This window comes from Petaurus breviceps, unplaced genomic scaffold (genome assembly GCF_028583685.1).
Source record: "Petaurus breviceps papuanus isolate PSGF00001 unplaced genomic scaffold, PetGlider_PUasm1.0 90603, whole genome shotgun sequence".
NCBI lineage: Eukaryota > Metazoa > Chordata > Mammalia > Diprotodontia > Petauridae > Petaurus > Petaurus breviceps.
In genome coordinates, this window is record NW_027187284.1 from 4,827,609 (window position 1) to 4,850,184 (window position 22,576).

The following is a 22,576-nucleotide window of genomic DNA, read 5'->3' on the forward strand; positions in this document are numbered from 1 at the left end:
ATTTCTAGGTTGTTACTTTGATCATGGCTTTCAGGTAGTCCAATAATTTTTACATTATCTCTCCTGGATGTATTTTCCAAGTCAGTGGTTTTTCCCATGAGATTTTTCACATTGCCTTCTCTTCTTTCATTTTTCCAGATCTTTTTAATAGCATCTTGATTTCTCACAAATCACTAGCTTCCATTTGCTCTGATCTAATTCTGAAGCAATGATTCTGCTCAGTGAGCTTTTGAAATTCTTTTTTCCATCTGGCAAATTTGGCTTTTTTAGGCATTCTTTTCCTCATTGCCTTTTTGAGCCTCTTTTACTATTTGAGTTAGTCTGTTTTTACAGTGTTATTTTCCTCAGTCAGGCTGTTGACTTTCATTTAGTAATTTTCTGGCATTGTTCTCATTTCTCTTCCCAATTTTTCCTTCTATTCTCTTATCTGCTCTTAAGGTTTTCTATGGCCTGTAACCAGCTTGTATTTTCCTTTGATGTTTTTGTTGCAGGAGTTCTGAATTCACTGTCTTCCTCCTGTTCCATGCTTTTATCATTTTTGTCCCCAAAATAGGAGTCTAATGTTGGGTTCTTCTGTTTGCTTTCTTTCCTTTGCCTGTTCATGTTGCCACTCAATTACTTGACTTTTGGGCTTTTTGCCACAGTATGATGTAGCAGCAAGCACCCCAAGCATCCCCAGGGTTTGTTGCCAACAAACATTCTTAGATCTGCTTTGTTAAAGGAAAGCAACTCAAAATCGGTTAACAAGCTTATTTTAATCAGTCAAATATGTATCATTCACCTAGTTCAGGGGAAAAAGGTCAGCACCGCAAATTTCAGAATATGCAGACAGAATTTTCAAGACAGAGAAACAGATCAAGTAGACAGATTTCCAACCACTTAATCCATACCAAATCAACATCTGGGTTTTTCAAAGCTGAGGGAGGCCTCTCAACAACGGCTTCCAGAATCTCATCTGATCAAATCACAGAACATTTCTCAAAGTGAGCCACAACACAAAGCTACACATCAGGGTTTATATAGCCTTCTCCTGGCTCAGAGAATGTAACAACCTTCTGGACCCACTGGCCAATCAAAAAGCATCTTCTGAAAAACAAGCCTCCCACCCCAGGCTCCAGGTGCACTTTAGACTAGGGGCAGGGAAGATCTTTAAAATTTATATTCCCATTACATACTACTCTGGTACCAGAAAAGGCAGCTTCTGTCCCAAATGCTGGTGTTTCCTCATCTCCTGGAGTTATTAGTTGGGAGCCCTTGCTGAAGCCTCCACAAGATCTGCCAAGCTGGACACACACCCCAGGACCTCCATCCTAGAAGGCAATCCAGATCCAAGCAGGTTAAACATGAGCTATTACCCCTCAGCCTGGTCTCTTGGTCTCCTTACACTTCCTAGGCCTGGAGCTAAAGCATAGCAGTGGTGGCTTCACTGCAGCCCTCAGTAGCTTCTTGCTCCAGGGACAAAAGCCAAGGCACTCCCAACTACTGGGTCCCAAAGTCCAAAATGCACTGACATCTCACTTTGACCTTCACATTTATATGTTGATTGTAAAAGTTATGGGATTTAAAGATCTTCCATGCCACATTGGTCTTGCTGACGTAGAAGGAAGGGGAGGGGCAAGAGGAAGCAGAAGCCAAGCTAGAGTTCCTGCGGTGGCTAGCAGTGGCGGTGATGGCAGTGGTGGCAGCAGCAGCAGAGGAAGCTGTAGTCCAGAGGTGGAGGTGGAGGTGCGAAACCCTTTTTGAGTCAGCCAGAATTTCTGCTAAGGACTCCTGCTGAGGACTGCCAGGGTCAAGAGCTGGTGGGAGTGCGATTCCTGGACACTGGGTGGTTGCTGTGAGTGGGGAGAGGAGGACCTTTGCCAGGGGTAGCCTGTTCTGATTTAAAGGCTTGAGAATGTGGGTGCTTTCTACTTTATCTACCTGTGCTAATTTCATAAGTACTCTGATGGCTTTGACTTTCTGGTTTTGGGACTCAGTCATTTGGTGTTTTAATAAATGTTCTCTCTTTATCCCCATATAGCAAGCCTGATATATTTTGTGACTGATAACCACATCAGTATATTTACAATTGCTGTAGGCATTGTGAATATTGCATTGCTGTTATATTGATATATCTGGAAATGATCACAGCTGCTGCTGATCCGGATTCCCTCTGGCCAGGGGCTGATCAGGCACACCCTTAGGCATAAACCTCGGTGTGGAGCTGCACTTGGCTCCCAGAGTGCTGCGCTGGCCAATTCCTGCAGGTCTGTCCTCAGTGGGAGGTTAGCTTCTCTGTGGCATTTTGTGGTTTCTGTAGCTCCAAACTTTGTTCAGAGTCCCTTTTTACATGAATTGGGGAAGGTGGAAGCAGAGAGCTGCAGGGAGGACCTGCTTTTACTCTGCCATCTTGACTGAGCCCCCTCCCCCCCATGTATCCATTTTCATGACTTACTTTTATGCTTACTACATATCAGACACAGTGTTTAAACTTACACAAGCATAGTAGTGTTCTGGTAAATATTTAGCAACCATGTACTCTCAAGAAGGGGAGAGGAGAAAGAAGTATGAAATGATACAAGGAAGGAAAATTGATGGTAAAAAATAGGAAGGAAGAAAGAGAGAGAGAGAGAGAGAGACAGACAGACAAAAAGAGAGAGAGAGAGAGAGAGAGAGAGAGAGAGAGAGAGAGAGAAGGAGGGAGGGAGGGAGGGAGAGAGAAAGGAAGGAAGGAAGGAACGAAGGAACGAAGGAATGAAGGAGGGACAAAAGAATAGAAAGAAAGAAATTTAGGAAGGAAAAAAAGAGAGACAACAAAAGAAAAAGTGTGCCTGACACACTTTTAAGTTTAATAGTCCTTATGAACATTTTCCCCAATACTTTCCTGTCTAGAAAGTCAATAAAACATAAATCAAGCATTGACTTATAACATATGTTGATTTCTGAGATAAAAATTCTCATGCAGAAAATTTAAAATTAGGTTCCCTAAACTGGCACCACCCTGCTGAGAGCATGGTCTTTTTTCTAGAATGCCACTGTAACTTTGATAAACTTACTTCTATTACAATTTTTTCAGGATTTCTCATTGTGCTTAAGAAATAGCAAAGACGTAAAAATGGGATTATGAAAAGAAGATGAGAACTTGAACAATGATATAAAATCTACGTGGAAACAAGCCAAATTTCAGGGCTTTCTAATCATTATTTTCATTTGGCTAAACATGACATCTTTTATATGCAGAATACTCTAATTCTCTGGAAGCAAGTGTGGCTGCTATCTGTAATGATGTGTCATATACATCAAGCCTACCGCTGTCCTGCTATATGATACATTGAGTATTTTTGCTTGTACCATTGTTTAAAACTATACAATTTCAGAGATGGTCAAGGCAAAAGAAGTCTTTATTACAGATATAATCTACACTGTTTTCTAAGTAAAAATATTTCCAATTAGCTTTAAAATGTTTAGATCAGATATTGACTAATTCAAATCTGCTTTCATTTGATTGTGTTTCTACACTTTTCAGGAGGAATTTCTGTCATCTTAAGTCTCTTCACAATTTTTTTTCTTTTTTGGAGGGTAATTGGGGTTAAGTAACTTGCCCAAGGTCACACAGCTAGTTTCTGTGTGTTTGTGTGTGTGTGTGTGTGTGTGTGTGTTAAGTGTCTGAGGCCAGATCCAAACTCAGGTCCTCCTGGCTCCAGGGCCGGCACTCTACTTACTGTGCCAACTAGCTGCCCCTAAGTCTCTTCACATTTTAAGAGTGAGTACAACCAGTGAAAAAGGTTGGACTGCAGAGATAGAATGTCTTTTGTAAAAATTAAGTTGGAAGCCAATGTCACTGTATGATAGGTAGAAAGGTATAAGAGAAATGAAAAGGTAAGATTGGCCCAAGTTATGAAAGACTTCATCAAATAAGATTTTATGTTTTATCTCAGATGTGATAAAGAGTAACTGGAGTTCATAAGAATGTGATATTGTCAAGTCCAACATTTGTGTTCACTTCTTCCAGTCTTGAGAAAGCAAGTAGCTTAAGAAAGGATAAAATTACCTGTTCTGTTCCTTTAGGAAACACATCATATTTTAATAGTGTTCTCTTACATGTTAATTGTTACTAAGTTGTGATTAATGTGAATAATAAATATGAAGAAGTGGTTTCATTATTCAAACTCAGACTATATTTGATTAGGCCAAAGAAAATGATCACATTTTGCATTATTATAACTTTCAATAATTCAAATTTAAATACCTATGATTAGGTTACAGAAGTTATTTGTATTTTGTTCAGTTGTTTCACTCATGTCCTATTCTCTTTCTGACTCCTTTTGGAGTTTCAGGTTTGCAACAAATAGCTTGGGTTAATATTTAGAATGGAGATGTTTTAAGTTTTCACTTCTCATCATTATCATCATCATGACAGAAAGCATAAAATACAATTATGGAAAAATAAAATACTAGATAATAAACAACTATTGTCTTCATCTAGAGCTCTCTGCAATCTCTGATGTTGCATCCACTTTAAAATACAGTCCTAAGACTGGATTATCCAAAGAACCAAATGAAGTTGAGCCATATTACTTCACAAAAGTTCTCAAGGAAAATTATTATACTGAGTGATATAACTGCTATTAAGAACTGTTATTATTAATATTCATTAGTGATTACATCAATTTCAAGTGTCATATTAGAAATGTTGAAAGTTTGTTATAATATATTTTATTATTCACAGAAATTTGTAATTTACTAAGCATTAGATGGGGCAAGATGCAGTAAATTCATACAACTGTATTATCCAAATAACCTAGTATAATTGGGCAATATTCCTTCCTGAGAGACCTTCGAGGCTATTTGTATTATACTAAAAGTGATATAATTACAAATGTACATTATTAGTAGTAATAATTATTAGTGATTCTTCTCAGTAGTCCCATCAGATTTTTGATATCTTATAATAAAAGTGACATAAAAAAGCATTTAATGATGTTATTTTTATTCAGATATGTTTTTCACTTTAATAAGGATAGCTGGGTCAATACATTCTTGCTAATCCTTATATAAATTGCATTCTACTTCTGGAAACTTCATATAGATAGATAGATAGATAGATAGATAGATAGATAGATAGATAGATAGATAGATAGATAGATTAGATAGATAGATAGATAGATAGATAGATAGATAGATAGATAGATAGATAGATAGATAGATAGATAGATAGACAGACGGACGGACGGACGGACGGACGGACGGACGGACGGACGGACGGACGGACGGACGGACAGACAGACAGACAGACAGACAGACAGACAGACAGACAGATAGATAGATAGATAGATAGATAGATAGATAGATAGATAGATAGATAGATAGATAGATAGATATAATGAATTCAGTTATCCTTTATGATTGTGGTCATTTAAATAGGCAAGTAAACAAACAAGTAAATAAGTAACTGGTAGATAAACCAATGTATTAATTCATAAATAAGCAAATAAATGAGCAAGAAAAATAAAATCCCTGCCCCCCCACACACACATACAAAGTGCTAATTTAACCTTACAGCAAGGTACTTGGCTTGACATAATATTATTACTTATTAAGACAAAATGAAATATAATCCTTCTGACATGGAGCTTATAGTCCTTCCACTTTGATGGAAGAAAGGAATACAAGCTCCTATATGATTATTTGCTTAAGGAAGGGAAGGATAACACCAATGAGAGTTCAGAAAAGTTTTACCAGTGTTGTTTTTTTTTTCCTAATCATGGTAGCTTTAAAACCTCATTTTGTTTTATAAAAAACATGGGTCCCTACAAATAGGCAATGGAAATAAAAATGAATCAATATAAAAACTGGCAATCTTAGAACACAATCTTTCATGACATACTCATCATCTAACCATTTGATGTAACCAAATGCAGCTAAAACTTCAAATGTTGATTTCATTGCCAACTTTAAAACAAAGTGGGACTTTGTTTAAAATGGATTTTTTCTCATCTTGTGCCTCAGCATTGTATGAATTTGTAAAACTCATTCAATGGGTATTCACATTTAGTTGTACTCAAATATCTGTATGAGATTATATACAAATAAGAAAAAAAGATTAAAATATCTCTCTAGTAATGTTTTTTTCTCCACATTTATTTCTCAAATAATTTCTGAATTACTACAATTATTTGTACTTTAAGTTAAAAAGCTTTACAAAGGCAAGATAATGAATTAACGAATCATAGACATGTGTAAAGTTTATAAGCATTTATTGGATTGCTAGTAACATTGATTATTTTGAATAATTTCAAATGCCAAATATAATTTATTTAAAGGAAAATATATTAAAATTTTATAATTAAATTGTTATTCCAATAAGCTTGATGATTCAATGGATACAGAGTTAAACTTAAAATCATTATGACTTGAGTTCATATCCAGCCTTACTAATCTACTATCTATGTGACCCTGGACAACTTCTGTCTGCCTCATTTAATTAATCAATAAAAGGAGGATAACAATAGTACCCTTCACTCAGGGATTTATGAGGATAAATAAGATAATATTTTAAAACACTGTGTAAAGCTTATATTTATATAAATGCTAGAAAATTATTATTATTATTATTAATTCTATTGCTACTAGTAATTATAACTTAGAATCATCTTTTGTTGTTGTTGTTAAACTATTAAACCATTTATCTTAAAGGAGAACAAATCCATTAAGGAAGTTGAAATTTGCATCGTTTCTGCTTATATCCATTTGAGTAAATGAATTGATGAAAACAATACAAAAAAGAAACCATCATGCAGTTATATTTCATAGTATGGTGGAGAGGGCATGAAGTCATGAGCTGTGGTATCTACTCTCAATTATAAAATGTTTTGTGTATATGTCTAAGGGCAAGTGATTAAACATTTCTCAGATTTATTTTCTTTATCTGAGAAATACTTGGTACTTACTACAGTGGTTAAAAATGTGAAAAGAGCAATTTGCTATAATATTTATACTAGAAGAATGACTAGACATGGAATGCTGTTTCTACTTCTGCTCAAGTCCATTATTATGAAACCTCACCAATACAAAGTTCAACTCTTGGCATTGGTCAAGCTATGTATTTCTGAAGAATTGTGGTCCTCCTATCTTTCCTCCTATATCTGTTATTTCTTCTCACTCTCAAATGAACATCTGTAATATTTTCCAGTATGTAGGGCTTAGATTTTCTTGACATAATACTTTGAACTCATTGATGACTTATTCAACTTATTAAGAAAATGTGCTATTCATAGAATTAGGAGACCAAGAGCTGAGTAACACCTCCATTATTATGTGAACCAGGTGCAATTGCTTCATCTGTCATGTGGGGAAAAGATATTTGCATTACCTACTTTTTAAGATTTATGTGAAGAAAATAACATTTTGCCAACATTGTATGAGCAATTATTTAAATTTTAGATTTGATAAAACAAATTCAGAAACAAGGAAATATCTATAAAGAGAAGAATGATAAATGTCTATGAAATTAGAATGACTTTGACCTATATCATGTCATTATTTTTTCTTATATTTCAAATTTCACTCAATGGATCTAAAACTGTCCTGTCCTGTTAGTATGTGCTCCCTTCCTATATTACATCTGTTGTTTTTTTTAATATTTATCTGTTCTTTTTCCATCTTTACTTTTCATCTGTTCTTTTTTTGCTACATTTAATGATTCATTTATGTTCCTTGATTTTTAATTCTTTGGGAATTTTTTGGGGGGTCTCACTATTTTTGGCAGCTAGTCAGTACAATGGACAGAGAGTCAGTCTAATATCATTAAGAAACCAGTTCAAATTTCTACTCAGATATGTACTAGCTTGTGACCCTGGGAAAGTCACTTAGCCCTGCTTGCATTGTCTTTAAAATGAGCTGGAGAAGGAAATAACAAACCCTCCCAAATGGGGTTGCAAAGAGTTGTAAACAAATGAAACATAACTATCACCACTTTCTCTTCTTCCACTTCCACTTCCTTCTTAAAAAAGAAACCCTCCCTGAAGGAGGGAATAATACACAGTCAATTGAGTATGGAATTCTTTCTTGCCCTACAGGAAAATTGGGGGGGGGGAGAGAGAGGATTAGAGAAGGTGGGATGATAGAAAAGACAGTGAATGGTGGAAGGGTTAATCAGAAGCAAGGATTTGAGGTGGGACAGGGTAAAAGGAAGGAATAGAAGAATTGGGGGGTGGGGAGTTACAGAAAGGAAGAGGGAAATATAGTTTGTCTTTTACAACATGATTATTGTTTAAGTGTTTTGCATGATTATATATGCTTGCCTTCTCCAGGAGAATGGGTGGCAAGGAAGGAAGGGAGAAACTGTGTAACTCAAAGTTTTTTTTTTTTTTTTAATGAATGTCAAAAAGTGTTTTTACATGTAACTGTGAAATAAAATATATGGGCAATGAGACATAGAAATTAATCTAACCCTACAGAAAGTTGAAAGAAAGGGGATAAGAGAAGGGGGGAAGTCTGATAAAAGTCAGATGTGGGAAGGGGAAATAAGAATGCATGCTGTCTTAGGGTGAGGAGAGGGGAGAGATGGGGAGAAAATTTGGAATGCACAATCTTGAAGAAGTTATGTTAAAAACTATAAATATTATTTTTAAGAAAAGAAATGAGGTAATGCTCCAAGGAGGCAAAAAACAGTCTTCTCTAAGAATATATAAACATAATAACAGAAAAGGAGTGTATGGATACATTGGCACTGTGGAAAAAGGAATGTTTCTTTCTGCATCTTTGATCCATCATCTCCCTGTGAGACATGGTAACCATAACTAATAATTAATTGACTATGACTATGATTGGAGGTTACATTGATGGTAGTTTATTGTCCTTCATAGATGATTTTAACTGTTTTATAGCCATTAAAAATTGTTTTCTTTTTTCTCTCTTCAGTTTTTATAACTTTACATAAGTCCTCACCAGTATTTCATTTTCTGAATCCTCCTTTGTTACCTTTACTGTACAATAATTTTATGTTAAAGTAACACACCTATATCATAACTTTTTAATTTGTTAAGGCATGCTAAAATTTAGGGGCACACACCTACACACACAAACATGTGTGTGTGTATACTTCACAACTGAAATAACAGTGAACTTTGTGAATCTTTCCTACAATAGTTTCTCCAACAGTTTATATGAACAATTCTTGTCAGTCTTAAGTATTTAAAAAAGAAGTTCAGAGTTATGTTAATTATCATTTCTCATTATTAGGGATTTGCAATTTTTTTCATATGTTGTTGATATTATACTTACATTGTTTTCAGATCTGCCTTTTTATATATTATGACTATGTGTCTGTACCTCCAGGATCACTACTTATCATGATAGAGGAGCTTGTGTAGTTCAATGAAACTATGAGAAATGCCATGTAGGGTTTCCCAGTATTGGCAGACCATAATAGAGAGTCAAAAGATGGTCTACTGCAAGAGAAAATGGCAAAGTATTCCAGTATCTTTGCCAGGAAAACACTATGGACAGTATTAAAATGATGATATCTAAACATAATCCCCTCAGGTACAAAAGTGTCCAATATGCTACTGAAGAAGAGTATAGGATAAGCTACTCCACTACTAATGAAGTAACTTTTCCAAAGTTGAAAGGAAGCTCAGATGAAAGCATTTCTTGTGACAAAAGGAAATTATGATGTTATAAAGATCAAAATTGCATAGGAAACTGGAATATAAGATCTGTGAACCAAGGTAAGCTGAATGTGGTCAAACAGGTGATGATGTTTACACCACAATATCTTGAGTGTCAGTGGACAGAAATGGATGGACTTAATTCAGGTCATCCATATATATACCACTATGTACAAGAATTCCTTAGGGGAAAAAAATGGAATAGTCTGTCTAGTGAAAAAAGAGTGAGAAAAGCCTTACTGGCAAATACAGTTATCCTTTCCACAATGCAGGACTTAGGTAGGGGTGCAGCACCCATGTGATATTGAAAATAAACACAACAATTGTGGCATTCATTTCATGTCAGAGAAGTAGTCAGAATTCATTTTAATGGGGTGTTGGTAGTGCCTCATTGTAAAATTTGGGTAAATTATTTAGTCATAGGCTCGGTGTCAACTGTTTGCTTTTTTTGTGTCATCTGCAGCTTCCGCTAAACTCCCCCCCCCCAAATTGCCATTTAATTTCTTATGCTGACCTTTTATATATGGAAGTTATGATGGGGTAAGTCATGATAGGGAAGGGATAAATATTATTTCAAAATTGATAAATAATATCTGTTCAAATTCAAGGCAAATCATTCAACAAGACAATAATATGTCTACACTCCAATCACTGATGCTGAAGAGTTCAGAGCTGCTTAGTTCCATGAAAAACTACATCATTTAGAAATATTACAAAAAGTATCATATTCATCATAGGGGATTGGAATGCTAAAGTAGGAAATAAAAAAAATATTATTAGAATAAAAACTTAGTCTTGGAATACAAAATGAAGCAGGGCAGAGACTAAACTAAAAAAAGTTTTGCCCAGATATTGTATAGCATAATATTATTTCTCAATAACCCAAAGTCAACTTTACACATGCACATCACTTGATAAAAATATAGAAATCATGCTGATTATATGCTTTGTAGCCAAAGGGAGAAAAGTGCCATATAGACAGTTAAAACAAGAACAGGAGTTGATTGTGGCTCAAATCACGATCTTCTTATTTTAAAATTCAGACTTAAATTGAAGATAGGGAAATCATCAGACCATATAGGTTAGATGTAAATAATGTCCTTTATAAATGGGAAGTAGCAGTGAAGAAGAGACTAAAGGTATTAGATGTAATATATAGGATACTTGAAGAACCACATAAGAAGGTTTAAAATATTTTGCAGGAGACAACAAGAAAAAAAAAATAACTTCCAAAAAAATGTTTTTTTGATGATACTTTATAAAGAGGTGAGGAGAGAAAGAAAGCGAAAGTAAAGGAGGAAAGAAGAGATATACTTAGCTAAATGCAGAGTTGTGGAGAATCAGAGAGTTAAGAATTTTTTTTCTGAAAAAAAAAGGAAAGAAATAGAAGAAAACAATATAATGAAAAAGAGAAAAGATCTCTTCAAGGAAATTAGAGATATCAAGGAAATTTTTCTAGCAAAAAGAGGCCTCAAAAGGAAGAAAATTATAGAACTTTAACAGAAACAGAAGAAATTAAGAAAATTTGCTTAAAATATGCAAATTAACTACATTGGGGAGATCTTAATATCACCAATAAGGATGAGGATGTGGTTATTGATCTTCTAGAACCAGACATCCTGGAGAATGAAGTAAAGTAGGCTTTATGAAGAAAGGGTAACAATAAGGCTAGTGAAGGTGATGGAATTCCAGCTGATCTCTTTAAAAATCCTAAATAGATGATGCTGTTAAAATGCTTCATGATTATGCCAGAAAATTTGGAAAACTCAGTAGTGACCAATGGATTAGAAAAGATCAATTTATAACCCAGTCCTAAAGAATTTCAATGGAAAAGAACATTTAAATTATTCAATGATTTCACCCATTACACCCACCAGCAAGGTTAACCTTAAAATTCTGCAAGGTAGGTTTTAGAAGTATGTGAACCATAAATATCTGGAAGAATAGGCTGATTTTCTTTTTTAATTAAATTTTATGTTTATTTCTACTTTACATCATTCATTTATACAAGACTTTTCAGTTACAAATTTTCTCCCTGCCTTTCCCCTAATCACCACCCTAAAACAGTAATCCCACAGTATACCGCCTCCTACAATCTGCTTCCTCCTATATCCTCCACCATTCTGCCTCTGACTTTCCAGTAGAGCAAGATGGATCTCCATACCCCAGTGCCTGTATATCTTATTTCCCTGTTGCATGAAGAAACAACAACAATAATAATAATCATTATTAAACATTAGATTTTAAAACTTTGAAGTCCAGATTCTTTCCTTTCCTTCCTCAACACCCACCCTTACTGGGAAGATAAGCAATTCCATATAGGTTGTACATGTGTAGTTTTGCCAAACATTTCCATAGTGGATATATTTTAAAAGACTAAGTTTATTTCCCTCCATCCTATCCCTCCTTCCACTTATTCTATTCTCTACTTTGACCCTGCCTCTTTCCATAAGTGTGTGCTTCTAACTACCCTCCCCCCAAACCTGCCCTCCTCTCCATCATCCCTCCTCTCATTCCCTTCCCCCCTACTCTCCTGTAGGGTAAGATACCCAAAGTAGTATGCATGTCTTTCCCTCCCTAAGCCAAATTCAATGAAAAGTTAACCCATTCCCTTTTGCATTCTGGTTCTTCCCTTCCATTGTAACACTTAACCCATACCTCTTCTATATAAGATAATTCACCCCATTCTATCTCTCCCCATCTCCTCTCATTATATTCCTCCCTCTCAATTTCACCTTTTAAATATCATCCCTTCCTATGCATTTGGTCCTGTGCCCTCTGTCTATGTATACCGGTACACATATACACACACTCACATATGTATTCATATGCACACATACCCTCCTATATAGACATATATGTATGTGTATGTACATACATATATATATATACATGCACATTTATATTCCATTCAACTATCTTCATACTGAAAAAAAATTCTTAAGTTTACAATGATAAATTTTCCATGTAGGCATGTAAATAGTTCAACTTTCATAAGTTCATTATGATTTCTTTGTTTACATTCTCATGCTTCTCTTGCTTCTTGAATTTGAAGGTCAAATTTTCTATTTAACTTTGTTTTTTTCATCAAGAATGCTTGAAAATCCTCTATTTCATTGAATGACCATATTTTCAACTGAAATATAATACTCAATTTTGGTGGGTAGGTGTGGGGAGCCAAAAACACCTGGTACAGAACGCAGATAATAAATCCAAAGAGTGGACTTTAAAACAAGAATATCTTTGAGATGCTAGTTTTCATCAAGTTTGCACCTGAGTTCTTTTTTATGGGTTAAACTTATAAGGATGTTATTAGATTTCTGAGATCAATAGGTTATACCCCAAGATTTTAGTTACTGAGAACCAAAATATCTGACTCTGCACTCAGGTTTCTTTAGGTGATCAGCTGTAACTGTGATGACTTTTGAGGATTACAGCTTTGGCTTTGAAGTTTGCTCTCAATGGTATCCATTAATAACTGTGACTACATTAGCAGGTATCTGAGACCTAGATCAAAGGTCTTACCCTAAGACTTTAGTCTCCTACATAACAAATCCTTATCAAATTATCTATTCTGTGCTACTTCTGGTATACAACAGACTAGGTAATGATTATTAAACTTGAGACCACTTCCTTTGTCTCTTTTGCTCTATAAAAAACCTTGTCCCAAGAATCAATAAATGGAATTCATCGTTTTTCCTTGAACTACCCACATGACCTGGACATTTCATATTCATGTCTCTGAATCATGTTAATTGCTGCACATTGAGAATCTCACGGCATGTGGGTGGTTCTTGGTTTTAATCCTAGCTCCTTTGACCTCCAGAATATCATATTCCAAGCCTTTTGATCCATTAATATAGAAGCTGACAGATCCTGTGTTATACTGATATTGTTTCCACAGTATTCAAATTTTCTTCTTGGCTGCTTATAATATTTACTCCTTGATCTGGGAACCTGGCTACAATAACATTAGAAATTTTCTTTTTGGGACTTTTTTCTTTTTTTAAATTAATTCGTTTGTTTCTTTTTAGTTTACATGATTCAATTCCACATTTCCTTGAGTTTCATAATTTGTCCCTCTTCCTCCCCCCCCTCCATGGCGCATATAGTCAAGTATAAGATCTGTAAATACTTACACATTATGCATTAGTCAGGTTATAAAGATGGATTGTATCAGATGGAATGAAAAATGGTAAAGAGGACATAAAACCAAACAAGAGAAGGAAAAAGATCAGGTACTTTGCTTCCACCTGGATATAAACTCAGTTCTTTCTAGATCTTTCTATGGATGCACACATTTCTCGCCATCATGAGTCTTTTGGGATTGATTTATATCACTGCATTGCTGAGAAGAGTCCAGTCTATCAGAGTTGGTCATCACACATATGTTGTGTCTGTACTTGTGTACAAATTTCTCCTGATTCTACTCTTGTCACTCATCGGTTTGTATAAACCTCTCCAGATAAATATGAAGACCGTCTGTTCCTTGTTTCTTATAGCACAATAGTATTCTGTAACATGCATATACCACAACTTGTTAATCCATTCCCCAATTTATGGGTAGTCCCTTAATTTCCAATTCATTGCCATCACAAAAAGAGCTGCTATAAACATTTTTGTACATATGGGTCTTCCACTTGTATGATCTCTTTGGGATATAACATAGGAGTAGTATTGCTGGGTCAAAGGATATGAAAGTATTTATAGCCCTTTCTGCATAATTCTAGATTTCTCTACACAAAGGCTGGATCAGTTCATAACTCCACCAGAAATGCATTAGTGTTCCAATTTGCCCACATCCCCTCCAGGATATGTCATTTTCTTGTTTTGAATTCTTAGCCATTCTGACTGGTGAAATGTGGTACCTCAGAATTATTTTTATTTGCATTTCTCTAATCAATAATGATTTACAGCATTTCTTCATGTGCTTATAGATATCTTTAAATTCTTTCTCTGAAAATCACCTCTTCATATCCTTTGACCATTAAATAAGTGGGGAATGATTTGCATTCTTATAAATTTGACTCAATTCTCTATACATTTTAGAAATCAGTCCTTTGTCAGAGACATAGGATGTAAAGATTCTTTCCCAATTTCCCACCTCCCTCTTAATCTTGGTTACATTGCCTTTGTTTAGACAGAAACTTTTCAATTTCATGTAGTCAAAATTATCCACTTTACATTATATAATGTTCTCTAATTCTTGTTTATTCATAAAGTCTTTCCCTCTCCACAAGTCTGACAGGTAAACTATTCCTTGTTTTACAAGACTGCTTAGAGTATCAAACTTTATACTTAGATCATGTACCCATTTAGACTTGATTTTGGTATACGGTGTTAGATACTGGTCTATGCCCAGTTTCTGCCATGCTATATTCCAGTTTTCCCAGCCGTTTTGATCAAATAATGAGTTCTTATCCCATAAACCAGGGTCTTGGTGTTTATCAAACAATAGATTATTATAGTCGTTGATTTTGGAGTCTTGTGTGCCTAATCAATTCCATTGATCCACTCCTCTATTCTGCAGCCAGTACCAAGTAGTTTTGATGACTGCTGCTTTATAATGCAGATTGAAATCTGGTATAGCTAGTAAACTTTCCCTAAAATTATTTTTCCTTAATTCTCTTGATATTCTGGACCTTTTATTCTTCCACATGAATTTTATTACTATTTTTTCTAGCTCTATAAAGTTGGTTTTTTTTTTTTTTGGTAAATTTATCGGTATGGCACAAAATATATTATTTAATTTAGGTAAAATTGTTATTTCTATTATATTAGCTCGACCCAGCCACGAGCAGATGATATTTTTCCAATTAGTTAGATCTGCCTTTATTTATGTGAAAAGTGTTTTATAGTTGTGGTCATATAGGTCCTGGGTTTGTTTAGGCAGGAAGATTCCCAAATATCCTATTATGTCTACAGTAACTTTAAATGGGATTTCTCTTTCTATCTCTTGCTGTAGATTTTCATTAGAAATGTATAGGAATGCCCAGGATTTATGTGGGTTTCTTTTATATCCTGCAACTTTGCCAAATTTATTTATTGTCTCAAGTAGTTTTTTTTTTTACTTGATTCTCTAGGATTCTCTAAGTATATCATCATATCATCTGCAAAGAATGATAGCTTGGTCTCTTCTTTCCCTAATTTGATTCCTTTGATTTCTTTTTCTTCTCTAATTGCTATTGTTAACATTTCTAGTACCAGATTGAATAAGAGGAGTGATAGGGGACACCCTTGTTTCACCCCTGATCTTATGGGAAATGTTTTTAACTTCTCCCCATTATATATAATACTTGCTGATGGCTTTAAACAGATGCTTCCTATTATTATAATGAAGGCTCCATTTATTCAAACACTTTCTAATGTGTTTAATAGGAATGGATGTTGTTTCTTGTCAAAAGCCTTTCCTGCATCGATTGAGATGATCATGTGCTTTCTGCTAGTTTTATTGTTGATATGATACATTACACTTATGGTTTTCCTAATATTAAAACATCCTTGCATACCTGGTGGGAAATTGGGAAAGAATCTTTACATCCTATGTCTCTGACAAAGGACTCATTTCTAAAATATACAGAGAATAGAGTCAAATTTATGTGCATAAATTCTACCTGATCAAAGTGTATTGTACTTGAGATAAGTTGCTTTAGTCTTTTTGCTAGTATTTTATTTAGAATTTTTGCATCTATATTCATGAGGGAGATTGGTCTATAATTTTCTTTCTCTGTTTTATCTCTTCCTGATTTAGGTATCAGTACCATATTTGTGTCATAAAAAGTATTTGGTATGACTCCTTCTTCACTAATTTTCCCAAATAGTTTTTAGAGTATTGGAATCAATTGTTCTTTAAATGTTTGATAAAATTCACTAGTGAATCCATCTGGCCCTGGAGATTTTTTTCTAGGGAGCTGACTGATGGCTTGTTCGATTTCTTTTTCTGAGATGGGATTATTTAAGCAATTTACTTCCTCTTCAGTTAATCTGGGCAACTTAAATATTTCTAAATATTCTTCCATTTCCCTAAGATTGTCAAATTAATGTGCATACAATTGGTAAAAATAATTCCTAATTATTGTTTTGATTTCCTCTTCATTGGAGGTGGATCTACCTTTTTCATTTTTGATACTCATAATTTGGTTTTCTTCTTTCTTTTTTTTAATCATATTGACTAAAGGTTTATCAATTTTGTTGTTTTTTTTTTTCATAAAACCAGCTCTTGGTTTTATTTATTAGTTCAATAGTTTTCTTAATTTCAATTTTATTAATCTCTCCTTTTGTCTTCAAAATGTCTAATTTAGTATTTAATTGGGGATTTTGAACTTGTTCTTTTTCTAGGTTTTTTAATTGCATGCCCAGTTCGTTGAGCTCCCTTTTCTCTAATTTAATCACATATGCACTCAGGGATATAAAACTTCCCCTAAGAACTGACTTTAATGCATCCCACAGATTTTGGTATGTTATCTCATTATTATCATTCTCTTGAATGAAATTACTGATTGTTTCTATAACTTCTTGTTTGACCCACTCATTCTTTAGGATTAAATTGTTTAATTTCCAGTAAGTTTATAGTCTGTCTTTCCATGGCCCTTTAATTGCATATAATTTTTATTGCATCATGATCTGAGAAGGATGCATTTAATATTTCTGCCTTACTGCATAGAATTGTGAGGTTTTTATGCCCTAGAACATGGTCAATTTTTGAGTATGTGCCATGAACTGCTGAGAAGGAAGTATATTCCTTTTTGTCCCCATTCAGTTTTCTCCAGAGATCTATCATACCTATCCTCTCTAAAATCCTGTTCACCTCCTTAACTTCTTTCTTGTTTTTTTTTTTTTTTTGAGGTTGGATTTATCAAGTTCAGGTAGGGGGAGATTAAGGTCTCCCACTAGTATAGTTTTGCTATCTATTTCTTCCTCTAATTCCTTTACCTTCACCTCTAGGAATTTGGATGCTACACCACTTGGTGCATATATGTTAAGTAGTGATATTACTTCATTCTCGATGGTGCCTTTTAACAGGATATAGTTTCCTTCCTTATCTCTTTTAATTAGGTCAATTTTTTGCATTTGCTTTATCTGAGATAAGGATTGCTACCCCTGCTTTTTTTTTTTACTTTAGCTTAGGCATGATATATGGTATTCCAACCTTTTACCCTTACCTTGTGTATATGCCTCCATTTCAGATGTGTTTCTTGTAAACAGCATATTGTAGGAATAAGATTTCTAATCCATTCTGCTATCCGTCTTTGTTTTATGAGATAGTTCATTTCATTCACATTTACAGTTACGATTGTTATTTGTTTCTTTCCCCCCATCCTATTCCTGCCCCTGTTAATGTTCATATTTTTCCTCCCTTCTCCCTTCCCACCACTTAATAGTTTTCCTTTTGACCACCACCTCCCTCAGTATTCCCTTTTCGGCCCCCCTCCCCTTTCCTCCCCTTTCCCCTTACTTCTTCCCTCTCTACAAACCACTCCCACCCCCCCTTTCGCAACCCTTTCCCCCTCCTACTGCCTGTAGGATATTGTTATACTTATTGAAGTATGCTATTTCTTCTTTGCATCATGAGTGACAGGAACAAATCTCATGCGAAGCTCCTCTCCCTCCCCTTTTTCCCTCTAAAATGATACTTTTTGCGTTTCTTCTCCATAGAGTCCTCTGCTTAACTGGTTGTTATTCCCTCCTTCTACCAAAACCAATGAGGGAAAAGCTCATATGCTTCCCAACTCCCTCCCTTTTTTTCCTCTGCTATACAGTTTTTTGCCTCTTTGAGTGGCATAATTTACCCTTTTCCACTTCAACCCTTCCCTTTCTTCCATTGCAGTCCCTTTGTAGCCCTTAACAAGATTTTTTTTAAATCGTCATTTTGTGTATTTTATACTCATACCCTCTACTTGTCTATAACCAGTTTGCTCTTATCAAATAGCAGGGTGTGTGTGTGTGTTCTCCTTGTTTACCTTTCTAAGTCACTGTTGCATCTCGTAATTGGAGGTTGAATTTTCCATTGAGTTCTGGCTTTTTTTTATCAATCTCCCTCATGAATATAGATGCAAAAATTCTAAATAAAATACTAGCAGAAAGACTACAGCAACTTATCTCAAGAATAATACACTTTGATCAGGTATGAATTATTCCAGGAATGCAAGGATGGTTTAATATTAGGAAAACCATGAGTATAATTGATCATATCAACAATGAAACTAGCAGAAACCACATGACCATCTCAATAGATGCAGAAAAGGCTTTTGATAAAATACAACATCCATTCCTTTTAAAAAACATTAGAAAGTATAAGAATAAATGGAGCCTTCCTTAAAATAAGAGGTAGCATCTATTTAAAACCATCAGCAAGTATTATATGTAATGGGCAGAAGCTAGAAGCATTTCCCATAAGATCAGCGGTGAAACAAGGGTGTCCACTCTCACCCCTCTTATTCAATCTGGTGCTAGAAATGTTAGCAGTAGCAATTAGAGAAGAAAAAGAAATCAAAGGAATCAAGTTAGGCAAAGAAAAGACCAAGCTATCATTCTTTGCAGATGATATGATGATATACTTAGAGAATCCTAGAGAATCAGGTAAAAAACTGCTTGAGACAATAAATAAATTTGGCAAAGTTGCAGGATATAAAATAAACCCACATAAATCCTCGGCATTCCTATATATTTCCAATGAATTTCAACAGCAAGAAATAGAAAGAGAAATCCAATTTAAAGTTACTGTGGACTTTATAAAATATTTGGGAATGTACCTGCCAAAACAAACCCAGGTCCTGTATGATCATAACTACAAAACACTTTTCCCACAAATAAATTCAGATCTAACTAATTGGAAAAATATCAATTGCTCATTTCTAGCTCGAACCAATATAATAAAAATGGCAATCTTCCCTAAATTAAATTATATATTTAGTGCCTTACCAATTAATTTACCAAAAAACTACTTTACAGAGGTAGAAAAAATAGTAACAAAATTCATTTGGAAGAATAAACGGCCCAGAATATCAAGGGAATTAATGAAAAGAAATGCTAGGGAAGGTGGACTAGCTTTACCAGATTTCAATCTGTATTATAAAGCAGCAGTCATCAAAACTACTTGGTACTGGCTGAGGAATAGAGGAGTGGATCAATGGAATAGATTAGGCACGCGAGATTAAGAAGTCAATGACTATAGCAATGTATTGTTTGATAAACCTCCAGACAATGTTTTTTTTTTTTTTGGATAAGAACTCACTATTTGACAAAAACTGCTGGGAAAACTGGAATATAGCATGGCAGAAACTGGGCATAGACAAGTATCTAACACCATATACCAAAATCAAGTCTAAATGGGTGCGTGATCAAGGTATAAAGTTTGATACTCTAAGCAGTCTTGTAAGACAAGGAATAGTTTACCTGTCAGACTTGTGGAGAGGGAAAGACTTTATGACTAAACAGGAATTAGAAAGCATTATAAAATGTAAAATGGATAATTTTGCCTACATGAAATTGAAAAGTTTCTGTACAAACAAAGGCAATGTAACCAAGATTAAGAGGGAGGTGGGAAATTGGGAAAGAATCTTTACAACCTATGTCTCTGACAAGGACTCATTTCTAAAATATACAGAAAATTAAGTCAAATTTATAAGAATACAAGTCATTCTCCAATTGATAAATGATCAAAGGATATGAACAGGCAGTTTTCAGAGAAAGAAATTAAAGCTATCTATAAGCACATGAAGAAATGCTCTAATTCACTATTGATTAGAGAAATGCAAATGAAAACAACTCTGAGGTACCACATCTCACCAGTCAGATTGGGTAAGATGACAAAACAGGAAAATGACAAATGCTGGAGAGGATGTGGGCAAACTGGGACACTAATGCATTGTTGGTGGAGTTGTGAACTGATCCAGCCTTTCTGGAGAACAATCTGGAATTATGCCCAAAGGGCTATAAATACTTTCATACCCTTTGATCCAGCAATACCACTCCTAGGGTTATATCCCAAAGAGATCATAGAAATGGGAGAAAGACCCATATGTACAAAAATGTTTATAGCAGCTCTTTTTGTGGTGGCAAAGAATTGGAAATTAAAGGGGTGCCCATCAATTGGGGAATGGCTGAACAAGTTGTAGTATATGGAATACTATTGTGGATAATAAACTAGGAGCAGGTAGTCTTCATATTTGCCTGGAGAGGCTTAAAAGAACTGATGCTGAGTGAGAAGAGTAGAACCAGGAGAAATTTGTACACAATTACAGACATAATGTATGTGTGATGACCAACTTTGATAGACTGGACTCTTCTCAGCAAAGCAGTTATATAAATCAATCCCAAAAGACTCATGATGGAGAGAAAAATGTGCATCCAAAGAAAAACTAGAAAGAACTAAGTTTATATCCAGGTGGAAGCAAAATACCTGGTCTTTTTCGTTGTCTTATTTGGTTTTATGGCCTCTTTACCATTTTTCATTACAGCTGATACAATCCGTCCTTATAACCTGACCAATGTATAATGAGAAAGTATTTACAGATCCTATAATTGAGTATAAGCTGCCATGGGGGGGGGAGGGGAGGTAGGGGGACAAAATGTGAAATTCAAAGAATTGTGGAATTGAATCCTGTGAACTAAAAGGAAACAAACAAATTAATAAATAAATATTTTAAAAAAAGAATTACTGATCGTTTCTATAATTTCTTGTTTAACCAACTCATTCTTTAGGGTTATATTGCTTAATTTTCAATTAGTTTTTGTCTGTCTTTCCATGGCCCTTTATTACATATAATTTTATTGCATCATGATATGAGAAGGATGTATTTAATATTTCTTCCTTACTGCATAGAATTGTGAGGTTTTTATGCCCTACAACATGGTCAATTTTTGAGAATGTGCCATGAACCACTGAGAAGAAAGTATATTCCTTTTTTCACCATTCAGTTTTCTCCAAAGATCTATCATACCTATCCTCTCTAAAATTCTGTTTACCTCCTTAACTTCTATATTGTTTATTTTGAAGTTAGATTTATCAACTTCAGAGAGGGAGAGATTAAGGTCTCCCATTAGTACAGTTTTGCTATCAATTTCTTCCCCTACTCCCTTTTCCTTCTCCTCTAGGAATCTGGATGCTATACCATTTGGTACATATATTTTTAGTAAAGATATTGCTTCATTCTCGATGCTGCCTTTTTAACAGGATATAGTTTCCTTCCTTATCTCTTTTATTTAGGTCAATTTTTTGCTTTTGCTTTGTCTGAGATCAGGATTGTTACTCCTGCTTTTTTTTTTCACTTTAGCTGAAGCACGATATATTTTACTCCAGCCTTTTACCTTTACACTGTGTGTATCCCTCCGTTTCATATTTATTTCTTGTAAAGAGCATATTGTAGGATTATGATTTCTAATCCATTCTACTATCTGTCTCTATTTTATTGGAGAGTTCATTCAATTCATATTTAGTTATGATTGTTATCTGTTTCTTTCCCTCTGTCCTATTCCCACCCCTGTTAATGTTCATAATTTTCCTCCCTTCTCCCTTCCGCCCGTGAATAGTTTTTCTTTTGACCACGGCCTCCCTCAGTATTTCCTAATCATTCCCCCTCCCTTTTCTTCCCCTTTCCCCTTACTTCTTCCCTCTCTACTTACCCTCCCCCCCTTCGTAGCGCTTTCCCCCTCCTACTGCCTGTAGGATAGTTTTATACTTAATGAAGTATGTTATTTCTTCTTCACACCAAGAGTGACAGATACAAATCTCATGTGAAGCTCCTCTTCCTCCCCTCTTTCCCTCTAAAATGTTACTTTTTGCAATTCTTCTCCATAGAGTCCTAGGCTTAACTGGTTGTTATTTCCTCCTTGCACCAGAACCAATGAGGGAAATGCTCATATGATTCCCATCTCCCTCCCTTCTTTTCCTCTGCTATACAGTTTTTTATGCCTCTGTGTGGCAT